The sequence below is a fragment of the Sus scrofa genome, chromosome 14 (assembly GCF_000003025.6).
Source record: "Sus scrofa isolate TJ Tabasco breed Duroc chromosome 14, Sscrofa11.1, whole genome shotgun sequence".
Classification (NCBI taxonomy): domain Eukaryota; kingdom Metazoa; phylum Chordata; class Mammalia; order Artiodactyla; family Suidae; genus Sus; species Sus scrofa.
In genome coordinates this window covers 3,953,968-3,967,327 of record NC_010456.5, presented here as the reverse complement: position 1 = coordinate 3,967,327, position 13,360 = coordinate 3,953,968, and the positions used below count along the sequence as shown (strand labels likewise).

The window sequence follows — 13,360 nt, the reverse complement described above, 5'->3', positions numbered from 1 at the left end:
AATTTTTGTTTGCTTTTTCATCAGTTGGGGCATGAATGGCTTAATTACAGATTTTTAAAAAAGTATGTGGTAGTTATTGACCTTCTTCAAATTGAGGATATGTTTTTTCCTGAAATTTTTCATATTTTCAGCCAGTATTTAATGACTTTTTTTTTTTTTTTTTTTTTTTTTGGTTACTTCCCAACCCAGTTTTTCTGGTGGCTCCAAATTACTCATAGTTACTTAATGTTTTCCTACATGTCACTCATACTTTGTTTGAAGATGTGGGGGATTTTTTTTTTTTCACTCTCTTACCCTCATGCTTTATTTTGGATAATTTCTCTTCGATATATTTGTTGACTTTGTCTTTTTCTCTGCTCCATTTGCAGTTGTATTAGTTATATGCAACTATATGACAAATTTCTCCAAAATCTAACAGCTTAAAATGGATAACGTGTGTCAAATGGCTTAGCTGGATGGTTCAGGCTAACAGTCTCCCCTGAGATTCCACCAACCTTTCATCTGGGAATGCAGTCATCTCCAGGCTTGACCAAGGCTGGCAAATCCACTTCAGTTTCACTCATATGATTGTAAACAGCCCTCAGTTCTCCTTTGGCTGTGGCCAGAGATTTTGGTGTCTTAACATACATGCCTTTCTGTAGGGCTTATTATAATATGTCTACTTTATTCACAGTGAGTGATGAGAGGGAGGGAGGGAAGGAGGGAGAGATATTTTATAGTTTCACATTTGCTGTTGTTTGTGTGTGTGTGGGTGTGTGTGTTCAGTTTGCAAGTATCTTCTGAGATAGGACAATGTAGTCAGTCTCCAGATCTTTTATAGCAAGTGATTTTTTAGACTATCAGTTTCTTTCATTTCTGGAACTGGAATGCTCTAGTACATTCAACTCTTGATTATTTCTTATTTCACTTTGCTCCCTTTTATCATTTCTTACTAATAAACCTAGATTTCTCACTGTGTTTTCAGCAGTGTCTATTTTTCTTTGCGCTTCCTTCAGGGGGACCTTTATGTCTGTGATAGTTTAATTTTTTCCTTTACAGCTATCCTGAGCTGGTTACTTCATATTTCCACCTTCTTAGCTGCTGAGTTTTTCTTTCTTATATCTCTGCTTTAAACTCTTGGTTTCACCCATTCCTTTGATTCCATAGTTATATTTTATTCATTATTTTTATCTACTTTATTTTTCCTGTCAGTGCAATTCAATTTCCTTTGTTTTCCCTATTTTCATCTAAAACTTGTTATATGGTTCTACAGATGCTTGCTCCCTTGAAAATTATTTATGTGTGAAGGAGATCAATACTTCCTGGACTAGGCACTATTTCACTTTTGTAGGCATCTCACTTCTTCCTGGAAGCTCCATATGATACAAAATTCAGTTTCTTTATGAGTCGTCCTACCCTGATACTCTGCCAAGCCAACAGAGATTGACACTGTCAGGCTGCTAAAATTTCAGAGTCCCTTCTCCACACTGCCTCAAGGACAGAGTGCTTCCTGCAAATATGGCATATCTGTAGGTACTCATTTAGCCTTTTCTGTTCTGCTGCTTTGTGGCATTAGACCAATCCTAAGGAAATGTATGCTTTTAGCCTCTTTACTCTATTCCTTTTGTCTGGAATAAGAGTTTGATGGTTTTCCCACCCATGCTGAATAACCTCTTTTTGGAGATCTGAATTGTGTCAGCTTTGTCTGAGATTTGCAGCTGTAGAGATGGTTTTGTTTTTTGTTTGTTTGTTTGTTTGTTTTTTAGGGCCACACCTGTGGCATATGGAGGTTCCCAGGCTAGGGGTTGAATTGGAGCTGCAGCTGCCAGCCTGTACCACAGCCAGAGAAACACAGGATCCAAGCCACATCTGCAGCCTATACCACAGCTCTTGACATGCTGGATCCTTAACCCACTGAGTGAGGCTAGGCATTGAACCTGCATCCTCATGGATACTAGTTGGGTTTATTACCACTGAAGTACAAGAGGAACTCCCCGGCTCTTTATTTTTTCTGGCTTGATTTTAACTACCTTTAGTGGCAAGTCCTCATGTTTTGTGCTTCAGTTTGGTAGATGTCTCTCTCTCTCTCTCTTTTTTTTTTTGTCTTTTTAGGGCCACATCTGCAGCACATGGAAGTTCCCAGGCTAGGGGTTGAATTGGAGCTGTAGATGCCGGCCTATGCCACTGCCACAGCAAAGTGGGATCTGAACTGCATGTGCGACCTACACCACAGTTCACGCCAATAATACCAGATCCTTAACCCACTGAGCATGGCCAGGGATTGAATCTGTGTCCTCATAGATGCTAGTCAGATTCATTTCTGCTGAGCCACGACAGGAACTCCAAGGTGTCTCTTATTTTTATTGAGCCAGATTTATATTTCTGCTTTCTGTTCCCTTTTATATGGGATATATTTGGAGGAGAAGAGACAGAGTCATTTTATTCCACCATTTTAAAACCAGAAGTCTCAGCATTATTTTGGTTCATATTTACTTAATCCATTGTGTAGACACATTAATATAATTCCTATTACTAGATAGGAGAAAGAGTCTTATGGCAGTCAGGCTCAATAATTTACTGCCAGGATAATTTACTACATATTCTTTGTTTTATGTTATTAAATAAGTTACAAAAAGAAAAATAAGCTTTCTTTTTACACTTATTGAGTAAATATGGAACAAAGGCTAGTCTGAGATAACATGAAGAGTTTACAGTCAGACATTAAAGTTTTGAGTAAGATGGGAAATAGTAATTTAAAAAATTATTTATGATAGAACACCTTCCAGTAATTTCTCAAGAACTTATCTGATTGTATTGTGACCCATTTGGTATAGAAGACTTCAGATTCAACATAGTTAAACCTGTGTATTCATTGCTATGTCTTAGAGAACCCATTTGTTCTTTATGACTTAGATTTTTTAAAAAATAGGTCTAATGCGGTTAAAATAGTTACAGATTATGTGCAATTTAATACTAAAATATTGTAGAGATTAAAAAAGCAAAATGAAATGGAATTATGGCAAACATCTGGTATATACCTCTTTGCTAGAAGGTAAACATAAACTAAAACTTCGATATTAAAAATTAAAGAATTTAAAACCACAGGATACATATTCACTGCCAGCTTTAGGTACTAGCACATCTGTTGTATGATAAATATAGTAAACATAGTATATCAAGAGAATTCTGAAATTACACAGAGGGTAGCTTCATGACCCCAAAAGAGTAAATTTTTATGAAGGAGAATCTTTATGGACTTTTTTGAGCACCAAAAAAGAAAATTAGGTTATAAAACCTTTCTCTCCTAATAGAAAGTTGATAATGCTCTGAATCCCATTCAGTAATGAGAAATTCACCGTTTTACTTACTTATGAAGCAAACCTCCAGTACTCTTGGAAATACAATATGTAGACTTGTATGTTGCTTGTTGGGTGTATCTAAAAGTCCCTTACAAAATAGCAAACCAAAAAAGCACAGTTCCCATTGTGGTACAGTGGAAACAAATCCAACTAGTTACCATGAGGTTGAGGTTTCAATCCCTGGCGTTGCTCAGTGGGTTAAGGATCTGGTGTTGCTGTGAGCTGTGGTGTAGATCGCAGATGCAGCTTGGATCCTGTATTGCTGTGGCTGTGGTGTAGGCCATCAGCTGTAGCTCTGATTGGACCCCTAGCCTGGGAACTGCCATATGCTGCTGGTGTGGCCCTAAAAAACAAAACAAAACAAAAACAGTCTCTTAGTTAAGTTTATTAGAGAAAAAAACCCGAAAAATGAAGGCTAGGCAATAAATGAATGAATAGGATCTCATTATTTTGTACTACATAGCATCGAGTATCTGTTAATATTACCTAGATGTATATTATGTAGTTTCTATTTTATTTTCTATGTTAAATGCTTTGGACAAGGTCATTTAAAATACTTCATTCATATTGTCAAGAATGTGAATAAATGTGCTTTACTGCCTTTGAGAGAATTCAGCATCAGGTAACCAGTGGCATAGCACTTTCACTTTTAGGAACACATCCTAAGGAAATAACTGTAGATATGTGCAGATATTAGGTATTATTTATAGTAGTGAAATACAGTAATTGACCCTAGTGTCCACCAATAGCAGACTGATCTGTGGAGTGTTGGGCAGGTAATCCAGGCAAATGTTCTGATTCCTCAGGGGCATAACTGGGCACAGGGTAACTGAATCAGCTGGTGAAAGACAGAAATGCAGGAAAACATTTCAGTGTTTTGTGAAAGGAAGTCAGAACAAACTAAATGGAGAAAGGAAAGTATCAATTAGCCAGTGACTTCAAAGGAGATGCTTTTGAGAGTTATGACAGAAGAGGGAGGAGGGGCTTCCCCTGGGCAGGGCTACATGGGCGAGGGAAAAAAAAAACATGCGCCAAAGAACACGCTAGCTCTCCATGGAAAATGAAAAAGGCAGCATGTAAGGCTCTACTAAGTTATTTTTCTCTATGAAGAGTACTATGTAGGACCCAGTTAATGAGCGCTAACCGTGCTTGCTGAGAAAATTGTTTTGAAATGGCTCGTTTGGTCCCCAGGGTGATAGTCCAGGTTGCTGATGCCACCACCATAATTCATCACCAGAGATGGAGAAACTCTGTACCATGATGCCAGCTGGGCAAGGAAGATCACTTTGCTGAGTGCTGGCAGGACTGATTCAATAGTTATGCGGGCTCTGGGCTCCCGTGGCTGCCTTTAGCATCTGGATGCTGTAACTTGGAAGTTTGGGTGAGTTAACACCAGTGAGAGAAAGAAAATAGTAAGGAGTCAGCAGATGGGTTCTTCTTCCATACCGTCTCCATAGTGGTACAATTGGCATCTCTAAAATTATCCTGTGTGATTGAGCAGTTGGCTGAACTTGCTGCCAAGTGTTGGTATGATGAGTAATACTTCCCTTCCTATTTGCTCTCTCTCCTGCCCTGCTTTATCTTCTCCCTGTCTCCTGCCTCCCTAAGCCTGCACTCCCTACTCCTTGCCATGCTAACATGTAGCTGATTTTCAGGAAACTAGACATATGGCAGTTTACAAAGGTAGATCTTTAGAACATTCAACAGCGTAAAAATAAAAAGTAAAAGCATATCAATTATATCATGAGATTATGAGACACTTATATATTTAACTAAACAACAAACTAAGGAAAGTAAGACAATGGAGAATTAGAGCTCCAAGTAGTAGATTATTGTGAAGGAAACTCAAGGTAGTGAGGGAAAATAATTGAATCTTGAATAGAGAAACAATATTGAGTTAGATGTCAAGATAAATTTTCTCTTACCATATGTGCTCTTAAAGAATTGGTGAGCTGGTCAGCAAGTACTTACTGAATTCCTGTAGGATTGGCGAGCATGTTAGGGAATACGGACATGTCATTGAAGATTTTGAAACTGGAAACAAATAAAACCTCACAAAAAAGCACAGGAAAGGATAATCCTTAAAAGAATCAAACAGGCAGAGAGTTTCATAGATGTCCTTCTAGTCTCTCTCGTTCTGTGACTGTATATTTTGGCAAAATATAATGAGTTTGCCTGCCTTCAGACGGGACAAAAAGAAAAGACCTAAAGTTCCTTGTGAATACCAAAGCTCATGGCCAAGGCCGGAGAGACACTGATTAGGGAAACGAGACTTGAAAATGAGAAAAAGAAGAATCACAGGTGACAGATGTACTGAGAGAAAAATAGAATGGCTTAAACTTTGGACAAATGATCATGAAAAAGGGAGAGAAATAAGACATCTGCAAAGACCAAAAATAAAATCAAGTTCACAATGAGGAAATCAAGGGAGGAAGTGTCATAAGACAAAATGATAGTCATTCTCCGTCGTCAAATACCAGTTCAGAACCATTTTAGAGAAGAAATTTATGTGGCTCTAGAGCATGGCGCTATATGCTTCTGATGGTTTGGTATTAGTTCTTCCTAGGGAACTATGACCACCTTTATGGGCCTCTGTTGCTCTCAAGGTAGGAAAACTTACCACTTGTGTACCCTTGGGTCTTTGAAGGGTTGGTGGAGAAAGCTTTATGCTTGATGTTTGAACATCCAACAAAGAAAATTAAATTCCTCCCATGAAACTAAAAGGAGAGTCAAATTGATTTTAGGAATTTTCTAAATAAATTCATCCGTTATGTATTTCTAAATAATTTGATGTGCTTACGAATACAAGTGAATCAAGCTGAGGAGAATAACGAAGCGCCTACAGAATAGTCATGGAGTCCAGGATTAGTTCTAGACATGCTGAAAAAGTAAGGAATATTAATTACCTCCTCATACTCTGTCCCTTTCTTTCTCCTTGGTGAGTGCTATAAGCCAAATGTTTGTGTCCCTCATCCCCTCCCACCCACCAATTCAGATGTTGAAACCCAGTCCCCAGTGTGCTGATACTGGGAGGTAAGCCCTCACAGAGATGATTGGTCTTGAGGATGGATCTGTCATGAATGGGGTTATGAATGTACCTTGGAGATTTTGTGAGTTTGGTTATATCACAATATCACAATAAAATGAGTCTTACAAATTTTTTTTTAGTTTCCCAGTGCATAAGAAATTATCTCTACACTGTACTATAGTTTTATCAAGTATGCATTAGCATTATGTTTAAAAAATGTATATACCTCAACTTTAGGAAAAACTTGGTTGCTAAAAAATTCTAACCAACACTTAAACTTTCAGCCAGTCATAATCTTTTTGCTGGTGGAGGGTCTTGCATTAATGTCGATGGCTGCTGACTGCTCATAGTGGTGGTTGCTGAATGTGGGGGTGGCTGTGGTTCTCACCTACAATTGCATGCAGAATTCCTCAGGGTTTCCAATCCCTTGAATCTGATTCACAAGCTTGTGTTGGAATCCCTGAGAAGGTGAACACACACACCTTGAGGGGGCAGAACCCAGACCAAAAGGAAGTAGCCATGTCTGTGTGACTACTTGATTTTTCTTTTATGCCCTTGAGATCAGATTCTTTGTTTCCAATGGAAAAATTGGAACATATGCAACAATACCAGAGAATATTTATGTCACTTCCTAGTGCAGAATAGGCTGATGAAATAACACCTGATTTACTTTCTGAGGCAACTGTCTGTGTAATTAAAACAGTTACAACACAAATTGAGAATCACAAGGCCTCAATTCCAAATCAGAGTTAGTGGAAATTGGGGCACCTTAAACTGATAGTTTCCATAGGGAGGGTGAGTAAAGCTATGGCATTGATGCAGTAATTATTGGATAAGCTCAAGGAAGACTATGGAAAGAAATCAGAAATGGGTTAGTAGGAACCTGCTTTCCCATGGACATTGGCATAAGCAAGGAAAAGACCTTTGTGAGGACAATACTGTTTAAATTTTCCCAGACTGGGGTCAAATCTGAGCTACAGCTGCTGGCCTTCCCCACAGCCACAGCAACTCAGGATCCAAGCCACATCTGTGACCTATACCACAGCTCACGGCAACACCTGATCCCCTACCCACTGAGCAAGGCCAGTGATCGAACACTCATCCTCATGGATACTAGTCGGCTTTGTTTCTGCTGCTGCCATAATGGGAATTCCAATACTGTTAACTTTCTAAACATTGTCTGGTTTATATTTCCTTTTATATGATGTCACTGTCCTTACTAATTTTGTCTTGATTAGGAGACTTTTATTTTTAGCATCAATTTTATAAATTCTGCCTTTTTATTGGTATTTTCTATTTGATAAAACATTGTCTTTATATCAGGCTTGACTTCTAAAGCGTGATTTACTTTAGTTTTTGAATGTATTTCTTTATGGCTATTTTGAAGTCTTTGTTAAATCTGACGTCTGGCCCTTCTCAGACAGAGACAGTTTCTTTTGCTTGCTTTTTTGCCTGAGTATGTGTCAAACATTCCTATTCATTTGCACTTCTCATGCTGTTGTGGCTGATGTTGAAAGCTGAACATTTTTGGTAATATAACAACTCTAGACACTGATTCCCTTCCCTGCCCTCCGGGCTTGTTGTTATTTGCTTGTTTATTTGTTTTGTGACTTAGCTAAGATATTTTTGTGACGTCTACTTCTACAGTGTGGAGCGGTGTGAAACCTCAGAGGATACATGAATAGGTCCATAAACCTTCTCACACTGTCACCCTGGAAATGGAACTCCATATGGTATGTCGACTATGAACATTTTTCTTGCGTTTATCGCCAATCCTTTTAAAAAATAGAAATATCAGAGTTTAGTATTCTAATTTTTTCTTTCAGTGTCTTAAACATGTTTTGGTTTTTTTTAAGTAGCGTTATTTTTTGTTAAGGTCATGATTTTTAATGGCTGCTTTGCTGTTTTACTCTATGTTGTTACAACCAATTCTCTAGGGAGACCCTTAGCCATTCTTGCTGCTACAGTTTTCTGTCCTCTGTTCTCTGCAGTCTTATGCTTTATCAGCAGAATTTTCATTCTAAAGCAGAGATATGATCTTTATTAGGATTCTGTTGTATATAAGAGAAATACTAGATATGGGGGTACATGGCTTAAGCTCCTCACCCCCAAGGTTCTGGTCCTAAGTGTGGGATGATGTTCCTAATTGTAAGAACCTTCAGCTTCCTACCCCAGCAACTCCTTGAGGCTTTCCCACTAATGCAAATCCTTAATTTTCTATCTACATGGGCACCTGCCTACCCCTGTGATACCTCGAATATGCTTGCTTCTTTGTTGTACTTTTGCACTATGCCATTGTAAATTCCTGTCTCTCTTCTGTTAGAAAATTAACAGACTTTTCCCTGGGGCTTACAGCCAGAAATTCTTCTCTCTCTCCCATACTGGAGTAGCTCTTTGTGATGAGTCTTTTCTAGGGAGATTTGTACTCTGTTATAATGATCACTTTATATGACTGTGTTCATTTAGTAATTACTTTAGGTGTCTGGTTATTCTCTCCTATTGTCTTCCTCCTTCTTTTTATTTGTTAAAAGACCTCCTCTGTGCCCAGCATGTCGATGTGGAAGTGCTGGTGTTATTTTCACACTATTAGAATTAACAGTATAATTAAGAGAATAGGACCTACATTAATTTTCTTCCCGGGGTTGTCTTTGTGGTTTTTCACATATAACATCCTTTGTTTCTCATTAAATAAAACATTTAGAATGTTTTAGTCCTCATAAAAGACCTTGGTTGTTACTGGCAATTTAATTTTTTTTAAAAAATAAAAACAATGTGTGGGTGGTATAGAGAGTATCAGGCAGTGATGGCCCTCTTTATACAATAGCAAGAAGCAGTATTGTGAGACCTGATTGTTTGGGTGTAGATGTGGCACCCAAAAATTTGGAAATGGTTTTATTCTATAGGCAAAAGGAGGAAAAAAAACCTTTAGAGATAACAGAATTTAACAGGTAACTCTGTGCTCATTAAATAACTACAGGTAGGATGATAACCCATGAGCTTACAGATCAAAATTTGAGTCAGGCTGGAACTCTGCCCTCTTTGGGATCAGCTCATAGACTATTTCAAGTATGCTGCGTTTTTGATGTTGGTGGAGAGGGAAGGTGTATCAAGAAGGAGCTAATTAAATACTTTGTTACTGCTCTGTTTTGTGAAAATGAGATAAAGTCTCTCCAGGAACTTTTTTCTTTATTAACTTGACCTTAAATTACTTTTTCTCTGACTCTACCCAGGACATCTTAAAAGCCTATGCCGCTTTCTCCGTATAAAATCTATATCCCAAAATAGTGCAGACACTCAAGACAGAAGTGTCTTATGTTTGCTTTTTGGGTGGAAGGTTTTCAAGTACCACAAGCTTTACTAACAATCTGATATCCAGTACCTTAGGTACAGTTATTGAAGCATAAAGAAGATAACACACTTTAAAAATGCCCAGAGATGTATTAATCTGCTTGGCTGCTTTAACAAAAAACAATTTAGACCAGGTAGCTTAAAGCACATTTATTTTTTCATAATTCTAGAGGCTAAAAGTCTAGGATCAAGGTCCTGGCATATTCAGTTCCTGGTGAGAACCTTCCTCCTGGCTTGCAGATGGCCACCTTCTTGCTCTAGTCTTTTCTTACAAGGACACTAAATCCCGTGATGGGGCCCCACCCTTCTGACCTCATCTAAACTTATATACCTCCTAAAGGTCCATCTCAAATAGAATCACTTGGAGTTGAGGACTTCAACATATGAATTTGGGGAGTACATAAACGTTCAGTACATAACAGGTGACCTCTCACATTTATCACTGGATCTTAAGATAATCATAAAGTCCACCTCCCTGGCTCCTAAAGGCATATATGCTCCTGCACACTGGAGGAGGGTTAACCTCACCGAGAATCAGAGTTCAGTAGCCCTAAGAGAAAACGTAGCATGCAGGAGTCTCTCTCTCTCTCTCTCTCTGGCTTTTTTTGGTATATAAACAACATACCATGCTAATTATTTAATTTCAAGTGTACAATTCAACAGAGGAATCTCTTTGTGAGTGTTGTGGAGGGGCTGTTCTTAAATGACGCAAAGATGCGATAAAGGAGAATGTTTGAGAATCTCCCTCATGAAGAGAGTTAAGGAGTTCCCCTCACGGCTTAGTGGTCACAAATCTGACTAGTATCCATGAGGACGTGGGTTCGATCCCTGGCCTCGCTCAGTGGGTTAAGGATCTGGCATTGCTGTGAACTCTGGTATTGGTCGCATACATGGCTCGGATCCTGCGTTGCTGTGGTGTAGGCCAGCAGCTGCAGCTCTGATTCCACCCCTAGCCTGGGGAATTCCATATGCCATGGGTGTGGCCCTTAAAAAAAAAAAAAAAAAAAGAGTTGATTAGTGACAAGGACACATCTAGCTCAGAAACAGTAATATTTCTGCTGTGAACTATAGACCTAGTCTATTTTGTGAGAAATGCTTCATAGATAATTCCAAATGAATGTTGGCTCTTATTCTTCATTGGTTTAAATACAGGTCTTAAATATAGCATGTTTTTACTGCCTTGGATGGTCTCTTGTATTCCATTCATTTCATAATGATTTTTATTTTTTTTCCATTATAGCTGATTTACAGTGTTCTGTCCTTTCATTTCGAAATGAGGTTATTTGCTTTTTTTTTTCCCCTTCAAATCTTTAAATGAGGTTATTTGTGATAGAACAGAACAGGGGATGATTTCACTGTGGGTCAAGCATTTGGCAAGGGCACAGGTAAGGGCTATAAAAGAAAGGGAGCATCTTGGGGAAGGTAGAGTGGTAGCATTGGCTAGCTCCACACCCACTAAGTCTTTGGACTTAGTTTTTATAATATAAAGTCTAAGTCTAAGTCTTTGGACTTAGTTTTTATAATATAAAGTCTATTTCTGTTGTCTGTCTTGTCAAGGCTGCCGGGTGGGGATGGTGACTTCTCTGTACTCTGCGTGCTCTTACTACCTGTTGCCTCTGTACACAGACAGGCAGCTGCAATAACAAGGAGTAATAAATCAGGTGCTGAGCTTATGGCAGGAGTTACAAATTATTCAAGACTTTGACGTGGGAGCTTGGACTAAGAATACCCAGGTAATGCTGCAATCAATCACAGAGTAGAAAAAAAGTGCCTCTGTCTGCCGAGAGAAATCAGAGAAGGCTGTCTCAGAACCTTGTCAAGTGACCTTGTAGTCGGTGACAGCAGCAAAGGGGCCTGTTCTTGAAAATCATCAGGACAGTATTCTGGCTGCCTCTCCTAATGGAAATGTTGAGTGTGTCACCTGGACTTTCCCCCCTTTCTCTCAGAAACTATTGTGATAAAATTACCTTGGAAGAACATTGGATGTTTATTTTTGAAGCCAGTCATCTCTTGTTCAAAAGTAACTGAATATCAATAAAGAAAGAAAGAAAGGAAAGAAAGAAAAAGGGAGTTCCCTTCATGGCTCAGTGGTTAACAAACCTGACTCCTGACTAGGATCCATGAGAATGAGGGTTCAATCCCTGGCCTTGCTCAGTGGGTTAAGGATCGGGCATTGCCATGAGCTGTGGTGTGAGTTGCAGACACAGCTCAGATCCTGTATTGCTGTAGCTCTGGTGTAGGCTGGCTCTGAATCAACCCCTAGCCTGGGAACTTCCATATGCTGAGAAGGTGGCCCTAAAAAGCAAAAAAAAAAAAGTAAGCGAATACACTATGCTTAAAATAGTAGAATCAGTTGTAGATATAAACAAAAGAAAAATACCTTGTCTTTACTTAGGAGATTTAAAAAAACCTCATTCCAATGTTTTCTTCTTTCTTTCTCTCTCTCTTTAATATTGCAGTTGATTTACAATGTTGTGCCAGTTTCTTCTGTACAGCACAGCGACCCAGTCTTATATTCTTTTTCTCATGTCATATCCCATCATGTTCTGTCCCAAGAGATTGGATATAGATCCCTGTGCTGTATAGTAGGATCTCATTGCCCATCTATTCTAAATGTGATAGTTTGCATCTACTAACTGCAAACTCCCCGTCCATCCCACTTCCTCCCCACTTCTCCTTGGCAACCACAAGTCTGATCTCCATGTCTGCATGTCTGTGAGTCTGTTTCTGTGTTTTCCTCTTTCTAACCTACCTTGTCAAGGAAACAAAAACTGCACATTGTACTCTAAAGATCAGAGTTACTCATTTCTGCATGGTCATTTACCTTACGTATCTGAAGGGGAAGGGAATATATTAACAGGTAGGTCTCCATGAAAAGTCACACATTTAAGTAAACTGTTTCATCTTGATTATAGAAGATTTGTACTTTTAAGTGATGCCTTTAAAATTAATGTCAGAGACAAAAAGTGTTATGTTAATCAGAAGGCCTCAAATGCTGGCCCTTTTAACAGGGAGTCATTTCGGAACAAAGAAGATGCTTATTATCCTTATTATCCACTTTAGTAATTCACATCTGAAGAGTGTTGTTCTTAGCCTGTGAAATGGGGGAAAAAAAGTTATTAACACAGGTGCTCTATAAACGGGTTTCTTTTTTTTTTCTTTATCTTTTTTGTCTTTTTGCCTTTTCTAGGGCCGCTCCCACGGTATGTGGAGATTCCCAGGCTAGGGGTCCAATAGGAGCTGTAGCCACCAGCCTACACCAGAGCCACAGCAACGCGGGATCCAAGCCACGTCTGCAACCTACACCACAGCTCACGGCAATGCCGGATCCTTAACCCACTGAGCAAGGCCAGGGATCGAACCCCCACAACCTCATGGTTCCTTCGGATTCGTTAACCACTGAGCCACAATGGGAACTCCGTGTTTCTTGATAAAACTAGCATGTTTAGTATTTAGAGATTTCTGTATGAAATTAGGAATATTTGCACCATGAAAGTGAGAAGTACCTTGTTATGCAGTGATAGATAACTAACATATTTTTTTCTAAATCCTGGCATGCTAGGCTATGTCTAGTAAAAGGACTAAGAATTCACGATCTTGCTCTTGAACTAGTTTTCTGTTGTAAGATACTACATAGTTATGAAAG

General features: G+C 38.9%; 1 long non-coding RNA gene across 1 annotated transcript in view; it reads left to right on the top strand.

The window, feature by feature from the left end:
• The window catches only part of LOC100623270, a 98,497-nt gene that overhangs the window by 46,366 nt on the left and 38,771 nt on the right, over positions 1–13,360 (top strand). Inside the window, exons 4-5 of the long non-coding RNA XR_002338979.1 lie at positions 4,530–4,719; positions 8,014–8,099. This is a non-coding gene — a long non-coding RNA (uncharacterized LOC100623270). The remainder of the gene's footprint in view (positions 1–4,529; positions 4,720–8,013; positions 8,100–13,360) is intronic.